The sequence below is a fragment of the Culex quinquefasciatus genome, chromosome 2, assembly GCF_015732765.1.
Source record: "Culex quinquefasciatus strain JHB chromosome 2, VPISU_Cqui_1.0_pri_paternal, whole genome shotgun sequence".
NCBI classification, from domain to species: Eukaryota; Metazoa; Arthropoda; class Insecta; order Diptera; family Culicidae; genus Culex; species Culex quinquefasciatus.
Genome location: NC_051862.1, coordinates 72,523,420 through 72,537,620, shown reverse-complemented (window position 1 = coordinate 72,537,620; position 14,201 = coordinate 72,523,420). Strand labels below are relative to the sequence as shown.

Below are 14,201 nucleotides of genomic sequence, written 5' to 3'. Positions count from 1 at the left end.
ATTTTAATACCAATTCCAGCATTTTGATATTAAATTGAATAATTTTATTTTTTCAATGTCTTTCATCTAAATTATATGTGTTCAAGAAATAAAAAAAAAAACATTATTTGCACTCTTTATTCCGGATACATTTATTTTTTGTAAATATTTCATCTTAAATATTTTGGTTTTTAACAAAACAAAAAAAAACCAAACCAAATATCCAAGCATGATAAAATATCACATTTTCAATGTTTATAAAAATGTATTGAAAATATCCCAATTTGTTCATACCAGCAAAATATTCAATGTCATCCGAAAAATGAAACATAAAGTTTAAATATAAATTTCGACACATAACAACTGTCGAAATACTTTTAAAAACTGTGATACGTCACATGCGAATAAACTTTTATTACTCAAATTCCTCAGAATAGGAAGCAAAGGAAATAACTTTTTTTGTAGATTTGCATTTCAAATTGTTTCCAGTTGATTGTTTGTCTAGTTCCATTAAAAAAAAAATGGTAGATAATTTTCAACGTTTACCAAACTCTTAAATTCACAAAAAAAAATTGTGTCAATTTAACATAACTTCTCCTTAAAACAAGCCTTTGAGTTGGAATTGTTACGACAAAGTGCACATTTAACATGTTTACAAAAAGAAACGAAGAAACCTCGAAACTATTCAAAAATATTGGTTAAAAATTTCCTTTCCAGATTAAATTTGGTAGTTCCATTATATTCCAGAGAGGGAAAGAGGGTTGACCAGTCCAGTTTTCCGGACAAGTGCCCGAAAAGTGTGTGTAACAGTAGACCACAAAATCCTCCTCTATCCCACCTCCCATTCCGACTCTCCTTCTGCCACCCTGGGAGGGAAAATTCGGGGGAGGCTTCAACCCTGATGGGCTTTTCTCGCACTCTCACTTTTTCAGAAACACTCATCTGGTTTTGATAATCCACATTATTACGGTGGTCCAGTTTTTTTTTGTTCTGCTTGTTGGTTGAACATTTTTGGGGGGGTGGATGAAAAAGTGAGGTGCCAGGACAAGGGATGGATGGAGGTGACGAAAGGGATCCATCAGGGGCTGGATTTTGAAAAATGCTCGCAAATGGAATGTGATTGGCAGTCACAGATGGGCCGTTTTTTCTGCTGCTTAAATTAGGTCATGTGTTGCAGAACAAGGAGTAAGTATTTGAACATTGAAATAGAACTGTTTCAAACAGTTTAGTTTCATTTATTTCAGGCTTTGTTGTTATTTTTATTCCAAAAATAAAGGAACTTACGATAAACTGCTTACTTATTTGATAACATCGAATGTTTGTAAAGAAGAAATACCTGGAAATAGAAAAAAAAAATACATTTACATTAGTAAACTATTGTTCAAAACAAAAACAAAACTTTACAAAGTAAGATACAACAATGCATTGAATTCAATAAATCTTCATGAAAATGTGTCATCCATCTCTGGGGATTCATGCTTCCCGAAACAAAGCATTAAAACCCGAAAAATCTAACATGTTTATCACCCAAACTGGCGTGTAAAAACTTTCCCTTTTCCCATATTTGTAGCAAAGAGCCGAACCCGTATCATCGTTGCGATTATTAAGCTGTTCAAACTTTTTCCGGAAACACAAAAACAAGAGAAAAAAGTCCACACTCACACACTTTCAAAGAAGGGTGGAGGGGCTCCCTTATCGACACCACCACATCGCAATTCCACATTTGACACTTTTGTCTCAATTCCAAAATCCCAACACGACTTTGTTATCATTTTAATTAGATCCCGACTCCACACACACACTGACACTTTCCCAAATCACAAAGGGAACAACAGCAACAACAACAACCACTTCCTGCCAAAACTCGTCTAATGGACCAGCGGCGTGACATCGGTTCCCCGGCGGCGGCCTCAGCTGTGGGCCACCATAGTCTGTAGGATATCTGGCTGGAGCAGAGTGAGCGGTGAGATTAAAAACAATAATTTTTCATTTTTATCTCGCATGTGTGTGTGTGATTGTGTGTCGGACACGTTTTCCCTGGCGGCATAAATAAGCAATTTATCGTCTTGATGGGTTTCGTTTTGTTCTGGGCCTCGCGCAACGGATCGTCATCAGCTTTTTTGACGCAGTTTTTTGCTTGAAGAATTTTTTGTGAGGTTTTTATCATTTTTCTAGAGCAGTGGAGCACTGGGTCGGGAGATGGCGGGAGATATCTTTAAAGTAGCAAAAACACACACACACAAAACTAACAGAGCAATTCTGGAGTTTTTTTAAAGGACCTAAAAACTATTGTGTTTCAAACAAAACTCTAGAATTCTTTCTGAATTCTGGTTAAATGTTTTTTTTTTAATTTTAATTTGGCTTTAATTATGTGGGGGACTTTCCTATGATAAAAGAAGCCTTTTTGTGTCATTGGTTCACCCATAAAAGGCTCCATACAATTTTAGCAGCTGTCCATACAAAAATGGTTCGTAAATATTTAAAAATCTGTATCATTTGGAAACATTTTCTGAACGATTTGGTGTCTTTAGCAAAGTTGTAGGTATTAATAAAGGAGCAGTTCTCTCAGATTTCGGTCATTCGATTTTTTTTTTGTATTTTTTAATCCGGCTGAAACTTTTTTGGTGCCTTTGGTATGCCCCAAGAAGCCATTTTGCATCATTAGTTTTTCCATATAATTTTCCATACAAATTCGGCAGCTGTCCATACAAAAATGAGGTATGAAAATTCAAAAATCTGTATCTTTTGAAGGAATTTTTTGATCGATTTGGTGTCTTGGACAAAGTTGTAGGTATGGATACGGACTACACTGGAAAAAAATGCTACACGGTGAAAAAAAATTGGTGATTTTTTAGTTAACTTTTTGTCACTAAAACTTGATTTGCAAAAAAACACTATTTTTATTTTTTCATTTTTGATATGTTTTAAAGGACATCAAATGCCAACTTTTCGGAAATTTCCAGGTTGTGCAAAAAATCTATGACCGAGGTTATAATTTTTTTAATCAATACTAATTTTTTCAAAAAATCGAATATTGGTCACAAAAATTTTTCAACTTAATTTTTCGATGTAAAATCAAATTTGCAATCAAAAAATCCGTTAATGAAATTTGGATAAAGTGCACCATTTTCAAGTTATAGCCAATGAACCAATGATTTTTAGGTAACTTTTTTGAAAGTAGTCGCAGTTTTTCATTTTTTTTAAATAGTGCACATTAGGTTGTAATATCAAAATCGATTTTCCAGCACAGCAATTTTTCAGTTCCTTTTGGGGTCCTCAACAACTCTCAAAGTTTGGGAACGATTGGTTTAGTCCTCGCTTTGCGCAAAGCGATTCAATTTTCCATATAAATTTGTATGGGAAAAATATTTTTTTTGAATTTTTATATTTTAAAAAATCCAGGTTTTACGTTGTACTAAAACCGGATTCATATTCGGAAGGTGCTCTACAACTTTCCTGAAGAGAGTATGGTGCTAGCTTGCCCCTGAAAGAAGATACAGCGTCCTCAAAACTCGTCTAAAACGTGATTTTCGAGCAAAAAACACGTTTTAGACGAGTTTTGAACACGCTTTATCTTTTTTGAAGAGCAAGTCAGCACCATACTCTTTTCGGGAAAGTTGTAAAGCACCTTCCAGAGCATGTGAATATGAATCCGGTTTGAGTACAGCGTGAAACGTGGATTTTATAAATTTCAAAATCCAAAAAAATGGTTTTTCCCATACAAATTTATATGGAAAATTGAATCGCTTTGCGCAAAGCGAGGACTAAACCAATCGTCCCCAAACTTCGGGGAGTGGTTAAGGACCCTAAAAGGAACTGAAAAATTGCTGTGCTCGCCAAATTTGGACAACTTTATTTTTTTTCCATACAACCATATTACACCCTAGTGCACATGTTTGCTAACTATTGAAAAAAATATTTTTGAAAAGCTGAAAGAAATAGAAAATTCTCTATATTTTGCATTTTTGAACTTTGTTGATAACACCCTTAGTTGTTGAGATATTGCCATGCAAAGGTATAAAAACAGGAAAACTGATGTTTGCTTAGTCTCACCCAAACAACCCATTATTTTCTTATGTCGATATCCCAGCAACTAATGGTCTGATTTTCAAAGTTAAAATATGAAACATTCGTGCAATTTTCCGATCTATTCGAAAAAAATATTTTAATTTTTTTAATTTTTTTAAACCAATACTAACATTTAAAAGGGCGTTATATTGAATGTTTGACCCTTTTGAAATGTTAGTCTTGATTTAATTTTTTTGAAAATATTTTATTTGAAAAGATCGGAAAATTTCACGAATGTTTCATATTTTAACATTGTATATCGGACCATTAGTTGCTGAGATATCGACATTAGAAAATAATGGGTTGTTTGGGTGAAATTTAGAAAACATCAATTTTACTGTTTTCAAACCTTTCAATGGCAATATCTCAACAACTAAGGGTCGTATTAACAAAGTTCAAAAATGCAAAATATAGAGAATTTTCTTAGCTTTTCAAAAATATTTTTTTCAAAGGTGAGCAAACATGTGCACTATTTTAAAAAAATGAAAAACTGTGACTATTTTCAAAAAAGTCACCTGAAACTGGCTATAACTTGAAAACGGTGCACTGTATCAAAATTTTATTAAAGTACTTTTTGATTGCAAATTTGATTTTACATCAAAAAATTATGTTGAAAATTGTTTGCTACCAATATTTCTATTTTTTGAAAAAATCAGTATTGATTAAAAAAATCATAACTCGGTCAAAGATTTTTTGCACAACCTGGAAATTTTTGAAAAGTTGGCATTTGATGTCCTTTAAAACATATCAAAAAATGAAAAAAAAATAGTATTTTTTTGCAAATCAAGTTTTTGTGGCAAAAAGTTAACTAAAAAATCACCAATTTTTTTTTTACCTACAACTTTGCCGAAGACACCAAATCGATCAAAAAATTCCTTCGAAAGATACAGATTTTTGAATTTTATACATAATTTTTGTATGGACAGCTGCCAAATTTGTATGGAAAATTATATGGACAAACTAATGATGCAAAATGGCTTCTTTGGGCATACCGAAGCCATCAAAAAAGTTTCAGCCGGATTAAAAAATACAAAAATTCAAATTGAAAAAAAAGACCGATTTCGTAGAGAATTGCTCAAAGACTAAAAAAATAAGTGATGAAATTATTTTTGCCGATTATAAAATTACAGTGGACTCTCTGGCGTCGATCTTCTTGATATCAATATTGCTCCAGCTGTCAATAAAATTTTCAGTCCCTTCAAGAAGATTGCTTCGACGGTCCCTTCAATATCGACAACGAGAAAGTCCACTGTATCTTTTTTGTACCACAAAATAATATGTCGAAATCTATATTTTTTAAATTTTAGATTTATTCTAATGTTTTCAGGGCTAAAACCCCACAGGTTTTAAGCAATACAGAAGCAGGATTTTTATATAAAAAAGTTGAATGTTAGATCTTTTTATGAAAAAAATAATTATCAAATCGAAAAGAACTTTACAAATACTAAGATATAGTAAGATGTCAAGATTTCTATTTTCTTCTGAAAACACAATTTGAGATTCATGACTTGGCGTGAAACGATAAATGAATACGGATATTGAGAATTTTATTTCTGTTTAACAAAAAAAGGAAATATTATGGAAATTCCTTTGATTTCATGGTTGTTATTGAATTTGACTTGAATATGTAAAAAAATTGTATAACAAGTTGCAAAATGAGATTTGTGCTGAAAAAATCAAGTTTTGCAACGAGTTCCATACAACATGATTTGCAATTCTGAAAAACTCAATTTGAGTGGAATTATAAGTCAAATTATCATGTATTCCGTCAAATAACCGCTAAAATAAAAAAAAATGTTGAAAAATCGATCTAGTGCTGAAAAGATTGAAAAGTAAATTTCAGCATCCATTTCAGTACCGAAGAGTAGAACTTTTCAGCACTGATATTTAAAGGTCCATTCTGTTAATTTTGGTAGAGAAAAGTGGGCCATTTCGTCGCTCGAGAATGACATGAAAAGTTAGTAGTTTCACGAAGGAATTGCAAAATTATAGTTTTGATCAGTAATTCATTATATGAATAAATTATATTCTTTAACACTGGAACGCCCAACGCATGTCCAACTTACACGGACGCCCAAGCCTCCCAAAAAAGTTGGAACGGTAACTTCAACTCGCTGGTTCTCGGGCATAACTCAACCAATCAAGATGATTCTTTTTTCCTGTGATTTGTTAGAATGTCTAGATGATCCTAGAACTTTGCAGAACTTAATTTGATCAAATCTGTAATTTCTGCGACCGAAAACATCGTTCCACCTTTTTTTCAAAACGACTGCCTCCGCGGAATTTTTGGCGATTTTTTTACACGCGAAAAAAAAGTTGGAACGATGTTTTTGATCGCAAAAATTAAAGATTTGATCAAATTAAGTTCTGCAAAGTTCTAGGATCATCAAGACATTCAAACAAATCACTGGAAAAAAGAATCATCTTAATTGGTTGAGTTATGCCCGAGAACCAGCGAGTTGAAGTTACCGTTCCAACCTTTTTGGTGAAGATTAAAAATTGACATCAGGGATACCCTTTGACTCGATTTCTTAGGCAAAAATAAGTAACTGTGCCAATTCGTAAATGTTTAAGGGTCGCTATAGATCATGAGAGATGGTAAAAAAATCCTTAACATACAAAAACGTTTTCATTAAATCTCAAATTGCTCGTCATGGTTAACTCAGATCGTTTTGCGGTCCTTGACAAAGTTGTTTGTCATAAAATTGTACAGAAGAATTTCACACTTGACAAACCAAACACCAACTTTTGGTAAACATTTTAAACAAAATTTGCTTGTCACCAAACATTTTTGTGAATTTTTTTATACAAATTTCAACCATAACAAGCGACACTTAAACCTTAACCGATTTGTCTCAAAACTGGCCCACTTTCTTTTTTTTGCATAATGAATCGAATCAGAAGGAATCTCTTAAAATTGTCCTTTTTTTGACGCTTGATGGTTTAAAAAAGGTTTTTTAAACTTTTCAAATAAAGCTACATGTTAAGTTTCCGTGAAAAATCTGTATTCCTCTAGATTTGTAGAACAAAGTACCAGCGTATTTTGCATTTTCTGAAAGAGCACAAAATTTTGAACAAAGCTGCATTAATAACTTAAAAGTGTTGTAAATGTATTTGAGATATTTTTTTTGCAAACTGAGTCAGTAATTTTTTTTTTTTTTTTTCAAATTGGAAAACAAGTTTTGATATTTTGGAAAACGGTAAAAAATAATGCGAACCTGGAGGTTGTCAAAAATGATTTCGGGGTTTCAGATTTTTTTTTAATTTCCAGCGATTTTTTGAGTTTTAACCATTTCTAGAGAGTTGCTTGGCATGCAAATCACTTTACCTTTATTTTGTGATTAAAGGTTAAGGGTACACAGCAACCAAAGAAGTTGTTTTCTTTTTATTCCAAAATTGTTGCAAAAAGCTCTGTTAGATGGGCACCGTTAAGAAAGAAAACTCCAAGTCAAACTTCATAGGTTTAAAAAGCAACACAAAATGTTTCAAATTCGCATGGAGGATCTTAGTGGCTTGCCGACTAGATTTCGTCATGTGTGTGACCAAAAAAGCATCACAAAATGTTTCATATATTATTATTTAATGAATCTATGATTATTAAAAAAAATCCGAACTGAGGTTATTTAATCACATGATTTGTTAAGCCCCTCCACCGGCTCATACAACCCTTGGAGAAGTTAGAAATATCTTTTTTATTATAACTTAAGGCATCTGTTTTGGATCTACCTTAATGGAGGCGATTCTTGACATTCTTCCAGATCGAATGCAACAAGAATCATCCGACCGAGAAGTTGCATTTCCAACTTTTTTGATCCCCTTGGTGCTTCGCGTAAGTTTTGACCCCGTTGGTGCTACAAGTTTTAAAATGCCTATAAAAACAAAAAGTTAAAATGAAGTTAAGCCATGTATTCAAAATGGTTAAAAAAAATCCATTTATATTGCAATGTTCAGAAAAATGATTCTGCCCGAGATTTTCTTTATGCAAAATTAAATAAAAGTTGCTTTGGCCAAATCTTCTTCAATATTGCAATACGTCAAAAACAAAATTTTCACTTAATTTTGGTATTTAAACTACAGTCCAAACTCGATTATCCAAAGGTTTCTAAAAAACCATGGTTAATTTTTTTAAATTTTCATCTATTTAACCCTTTATAAATTAAAGTAAAAAAATAAAAAGCTTCTTTTTGTCTGGTTATGTCTAGTATCCTTGCAAACAAACTTGATTTTCAATATATAATACAGCGTAGCGCGAATCGAGAGTGTGCAGCGAAGATTCATCCGATATGCCCTTCGATCTCTACCCTGGCGGGATCCCTTCCGACTGCCCAGCTACGAAAGTCGCTGTGAGCTGATCAACCTGGACACGCTAGCAGTACGACGAAATGTGTGCCGATCACTCCTAGTTGCCGACGTTTTGACCTCGAGAGTGCAGTGTCCGGCCATTCTCCGTGGATTGAACATTTTCGCCCCCATTCGGACTTTCGGAACTCCCCATTCCTACGTGTCCCTATCCGTCAAACAAATTATGCAATGTACAGTGCACTGACAGGGCTACACCGGGCGTTTAATTTTGTCGCTTCTTTGTTCGATTTTAACTTGTCTCGTGATGTTATCAAAAGGAAATTCTTGTTGTTCTTTAGACGTTAATTTATGTATTAGTTTGTAAGGTAAAACACCATTGGGGCCCGAGCCTGTTGGTGTCCAAATAAATAACAAATAAATAAATATTCACGGTTTCGAAGATTTTTTACCTTTGTGTAAAGGGTTAAAATAGATGAAATAAATATTGTTATGCATGGTTCTTTTGTGAAATTAACTCAAGAACATGAATTTGATAAAAAATATCACCAGAAAATTGAATCGAAGAGGTCCATAGAGCAAAAAATTACACCTAAAAAAAATTCTGAAAGATGCATTTTGAATTTTGGAATTCAATTGAGTTTTGCATTTTAAGATTTTTGACGTTTTTTTAACCTTCAAACTTTGTGTCCCGATTTGCCCAAGCGTTGACACACCGTTGACTTAGAATGCTCATTTTTTCCAGATGTCAGTTTTATATGTACTAATAACCCCAGACAGAATGGTGAGGTCGATTCGAGATGTATGCTTTGCTTGCGGACTCGCTTTTAAAACGCAATTATGTAGTAATAGTATTCCATTTCCGAAATTTGCAACAATCTATCTTTTCTCTTTCCTAGTGGTCACGACATCAATTTTCCGACTCCATAACAAAAGCAAAATCAACTATTTTCTCCCGTTAGTTCTGCCAAAGTGAGCAAACTCAAACGTCAAATAATTACAGTTACCAAATGACTAAAGAGGTCTCATTTACCCAACCATTAATCACAACTCTGCCAGCCCCCCTGCTCTCCAACGTTCACCCCATGCCAGGAAATGACACAAAATTGACGTGATACAAGGTTTGCTCATTGTCGTCATCGTCGTCTTGGCCGACGACGTCTGCAAGGAAAACGCTTCAAATGTAGCAGAAATTAAACACCCCGGAACGGCAATAAAAGAAATGTTACAAGAGTCTGAAGAGGACAGGACCTTCCCCCCTTAACTCCCCCTCAAAGAGCGACAACATTGTGTTCGACCCTTAAGGGGGAGAGAGAGAGCAACCTTTTACACCTACCCCATCAATCGCTGTCACTGTCATCAATGGCCTGGCCCCCTTCTTCTCTTTAATTTTCCTCTGTTGTTGCAACAAAATACAAGACTGATGATTTCTGCAAGAAACTTTGACGCTCTGTTGGACTGGCAGACCACTGTCCCTTTCTGTAAGCAGGACAATGGTTTTCTTTAGGGGCCACTTTTTTGCCCCCACGTGGAAAATGAGAACTTTCCGGTCGGACAACCCCAGGCCACCGCAATAACCAGCGACGAGATCTCGCTTTGATTGGTCTCTGATGAGGAATTAAAAATGATAGAGAAAGAAAACCGTGGAACAAACTCGTAAAATCGATTTCGGAAATCGAGCGCGCCCCTCGGCAAATCGAGTTTATTGCGCGAAGGGAATTGTTTCAGAGTTCGGTCGACTGGACACTGGTTGTTGTGTAAGTGTTGACATGCTTCAGGGGTGGTTAATGTAACGTGGTTCGTGGTGTTCAGGAAGTCTTGCTTCGAATTAAGGTCAATAACAAAATAAACATTTCAATAAAAACATCATTAAATTAAAAAAAAGTAAAAGTGATAACTAAGACGGACAAAGTTTAAGAAATAAAAACTTAAAATATTTTTGTAACAATTTTGAGACTATAATAAAAAATATCATTATTTCTTTTCAGTTCACTTTATATTTGTTGATGTTTTTAACTAAAAAAAATCAAGAATTTTGCTTAAATTTATTCATTTTTTCATTTTTTTTTATCAATAACCAATTTCATTTTTTTTATCTTAAATATTAAAGCAAACAGCTTAACAATTAAAGATTTACTGATATCCAATCTAATCTAATCTAATCTAATCTAATCTAATCTAATCTAATCTAATCTAATCTAATCTAATCTAATCTAATCTAATCTAATCTAATCTAATCTAATCTAATCTAATCTAATCTAATCTAATCTAATCTAATCTAATCTAATCTAATCTAATCTAATCTAATCTAATCTAATCTAATCTAATCTAATCTAATCTAATCTAATCTAATCTAATCTAATCTAATCTAATCTAATCTATTATAACATAAACGCAGCCAGTCCGATGAAAGCATGCTGGAAACAGGGGTTTGCAGAAGCCTTTATTACTTGCCAATTTGCCAATTAATTACTCAAATTACTGAGTCAAAATGATAAATAACTTTTATCATTTAATTTCTATTTACGTTGATGAAAAATATAATTAATATAAAATAAATAAAAGCATTTCTTTTAATGGCTCCAAACGAAGCATGATAATGATTTTTTTAAATTGTTCATCCGATAGTTCTTTCAAAAATTAAACTTCAAATTCAAAACAAGAGAAGAACTAGAAGTATAAATTGTGCTAGTTTTATTTTGTTTTACAAAGAGGGATTATGTGAACATCAAATTTTATTTTCATTCAAGTTTATACATTGAAAATCGAACCAATAGTTTTCGATGTATCGTCGGTAGAGAAATTAGGACAAATTTTCATGTTTCACACAATTTAAATTTGAAACGAAAAAAAAAGAAAAAAAACTAATATTATGTTTTGAACATTTCAATGAAAAGACAGTTGTTCAAAGCATCATTTAAAAGTACAGTTGTTTTGCAAATATAAGTTTAAAAAAGTAAGTTTTGACAAAAAAAAAACTATTTTCGAAAAAAATATTTTAACGTTACTGTAAAAAGAAATTTAAAGCAAATTAAAATATTTTTTCATATGGTTCAATCATGATCAAAATGAATATCAATGCAGTGAAATGAACTTTGTATTCTCTCAGGTTATTGCAAGTACATTTCTTTTGAAATTTGAAGGGTTTTGAAAAAAAAAAATGGTTTCTTACCTGAAAACGACGTAATAAAAAAAATGTTTTTTTTTTTGCAATTCCACTGTGAAACTGCATTTTTTTTCTACCCTTCTGGAGAAATGAAACGGCCTACTTTTCCCTACCAAAAGTAACAGAATGGAAAAATAATACCTTTCAATACCAGTGCTGAAAAGTATAACTTTTCAGCACTCATTTAACAGTGCTGAAAAGTATAACTTTTCAGCACTCATTTAACAGTGCTGAAAAGTATAACTTTTTAGCACTGAAATGAGTGCTGAAAAGTTGAACTTTTCAATACTTGTATCGAAAAGTATTACTTTTTAATATTTTTTGTTATGAACGGTGAATTCACTAAACATATTAATGTTTGACATAAAACTTCATAAAAGAAGCGTTTTTCGGAATTGCAAAACAATGTTGCAAAACTTGACTAGTCGTATTTGTCGAACTCGGTGAACCTAGTGTACTAAAATTTTCGATTCTTTTAAATGTTTCCTTTTTTTTATTCACAGTTTTGTAACTAGTAAATAAAACTTTAAGTGGTAAAAATCCACTAAAAAATTAGATTCTTTCCGTGTACCATAAGGAACAAAAAACATTTTTTTATAAAAAAAAAAATAATAAAATCTTTAATAAAAAAAAGTAAAATTCAACACGTGAAAAAGGCAAAAATTTACACTGAACTACATAAACTTATTTTCAAAATTAAAGGAACGATTTCAAAAACTGTGTTTTTTTTTTTTTGTTATGTTTGTCTTGATTTAAAAGCTTCAAAATTGTTTTCGGATCGTTCCAAAATTTATATAAGTTTCTCTTTTAACATTAAAAATTTGTCCCCGAAAGATCAAATATGATAAAGTACATTTCGATTTTAAATATAAGAAATGAGTCCAAATATATTGAGTATGAGTAAAACATCGTGAAAGATCAATTCAGAATAAACTTCAACTAGTTTTAATTCAAGTTTAGGAAATTTTGAAGCATTTCGATTTTTTCCTCTTTTTTAACGTTTAACGACAATCGTATATATGATTGGAGTTTTTTTTATCGTTTTTTATTGCTGATATGTATATCGAAAAAGTCAGTTTATTTATCTTCATCATCCATCTCTCAACATCAAGAAGAGTAGACTGAATTGACTGTTAACAAAAGTTGAAAAGATAGGTTTAAAATTTTGAAAGTATTAAATTACTTTTTACTCAATAATTGCTTTAATTACCCATTAATTACCCTAGATTACGGCCCAGGCACTTTTTTGATCATTATTAGTAATGGCAGTACATCCGAGAACACCCGAAAATGTATTGCAAAAGTTAAAGCGGCCAGCCCTACTGCGTTGTGTTTACCGCAGAGAGGATTCTGAGAACGGATCACATTTCACAGAATCTATGGAAAACAAGTAAGTTAAGTAAACAAACTATTGTAAAACCACCACTGTGAATTTTATTTTTGGCAGAGAAAATAAATGTATGAGTTATGCCCATGATTGAATAAAAAAAATATATTTCAAATATTTGAATGCTCCAGAGTATGTCAACCCTGAAGTAACGTTTCACTGTATGTCTGCTAGCAATAAACGAAACATTATTTTCTGATTCCCGTTGACTGCTTTACGCCCGAGTATTCCACAAATTGGACATCGAATAATTGGTCCAAATTGCCGATTAGGTTGATCACATTAGGAAAACGAGTAAATTCGATTAGCAATTGATGTGTGATTAAGTTGTCATTACAAACAGACATTTCGCATGAGTGCTTGTGACAAACCAATAAAATTTTATTTTCTTTACGAAATTTACTGATGAAGTGATATTTCTGTAACAAAGGTTATTCCCAAAAAAATCTAACCCCTTTAACATTAAAGTTGAGCCTGCATCCACATTCTCACGACCCTTTTCATCGATGTTATAAATTCCCCCACCTAGGGCTACAATATAGTTCAGAAAGGCAGTGAACCGAAATCGAAACTTGTTGTAAATCTGCGCCAGTGAAAGTCTGCTGCTTGAAGTGGTTGTAAACTAATACCAACTCCCACGCCCCCTCCCCTCACCTCCCCATCGTTTGCATAACTTCGACAACAACGCAACAAAAAAAAAAAAGAGCGGAAGCCCAGCTCTATCGCTTTTCACCCGGTTCCGTCATAAATTTTGTGTAGTTTTTGATATTTGACACTTTTCGACGACGTCGCGTTTGAGTGGGTTTTCCCGACTTTTCCGCTTTCCTGCCTCTCGTTCGCCGGAATCTGCTGTGGTTTGGCAGCACTTCCACTCGCTGGGAATAGTTTGCTTTTCATATGTGTGTGGTGGTGGTTTTCCTGATTTTCCTACTCCTGGCTCTGTAACTGAACCAAGTCACGCGTCACGCCACCACAGACTGGTGTTTGAAGTTACTCTCGTGCGATAACTATTATGTGGTGTATGACGGGAAGAGAGCTCTTATGATGAGGAATGTGGCCGAACTCCTTGCCTACAACTTTGTCTGAGTTCAAATATGCATTTTTGTGTAGCTTTTGGTGGTTTTAAGATGCTGTAATTCAGGATTGATCCAAGATGAATGCGAAGATAAAATATTAATTTTGAAGTTTTCAAACACAAGTCTCCATACAATTTGGAGGCTTGTCATATAAAATGGGTAAGTAAATGTATGAAATTCTGTACCTGTACCTTCGACAAAGTTGTAGGTATGATGATGATCAGAA

General features: G+C 33.1%; 1 protein-coding gene across 2 annotated transcripts in view; it reads right to left on the bottom strand.

Moving 5' to 3' along the window:
- Window positions 1-14,201, bottom strand: part of LOC6036616 (nyctalopin) — a 265,590-nt gene that overhangs the window by 176,513 nt on the left and 74,876 nt on the right. The gene's annotated exons all lie outside the window — the stretch shown is intronic.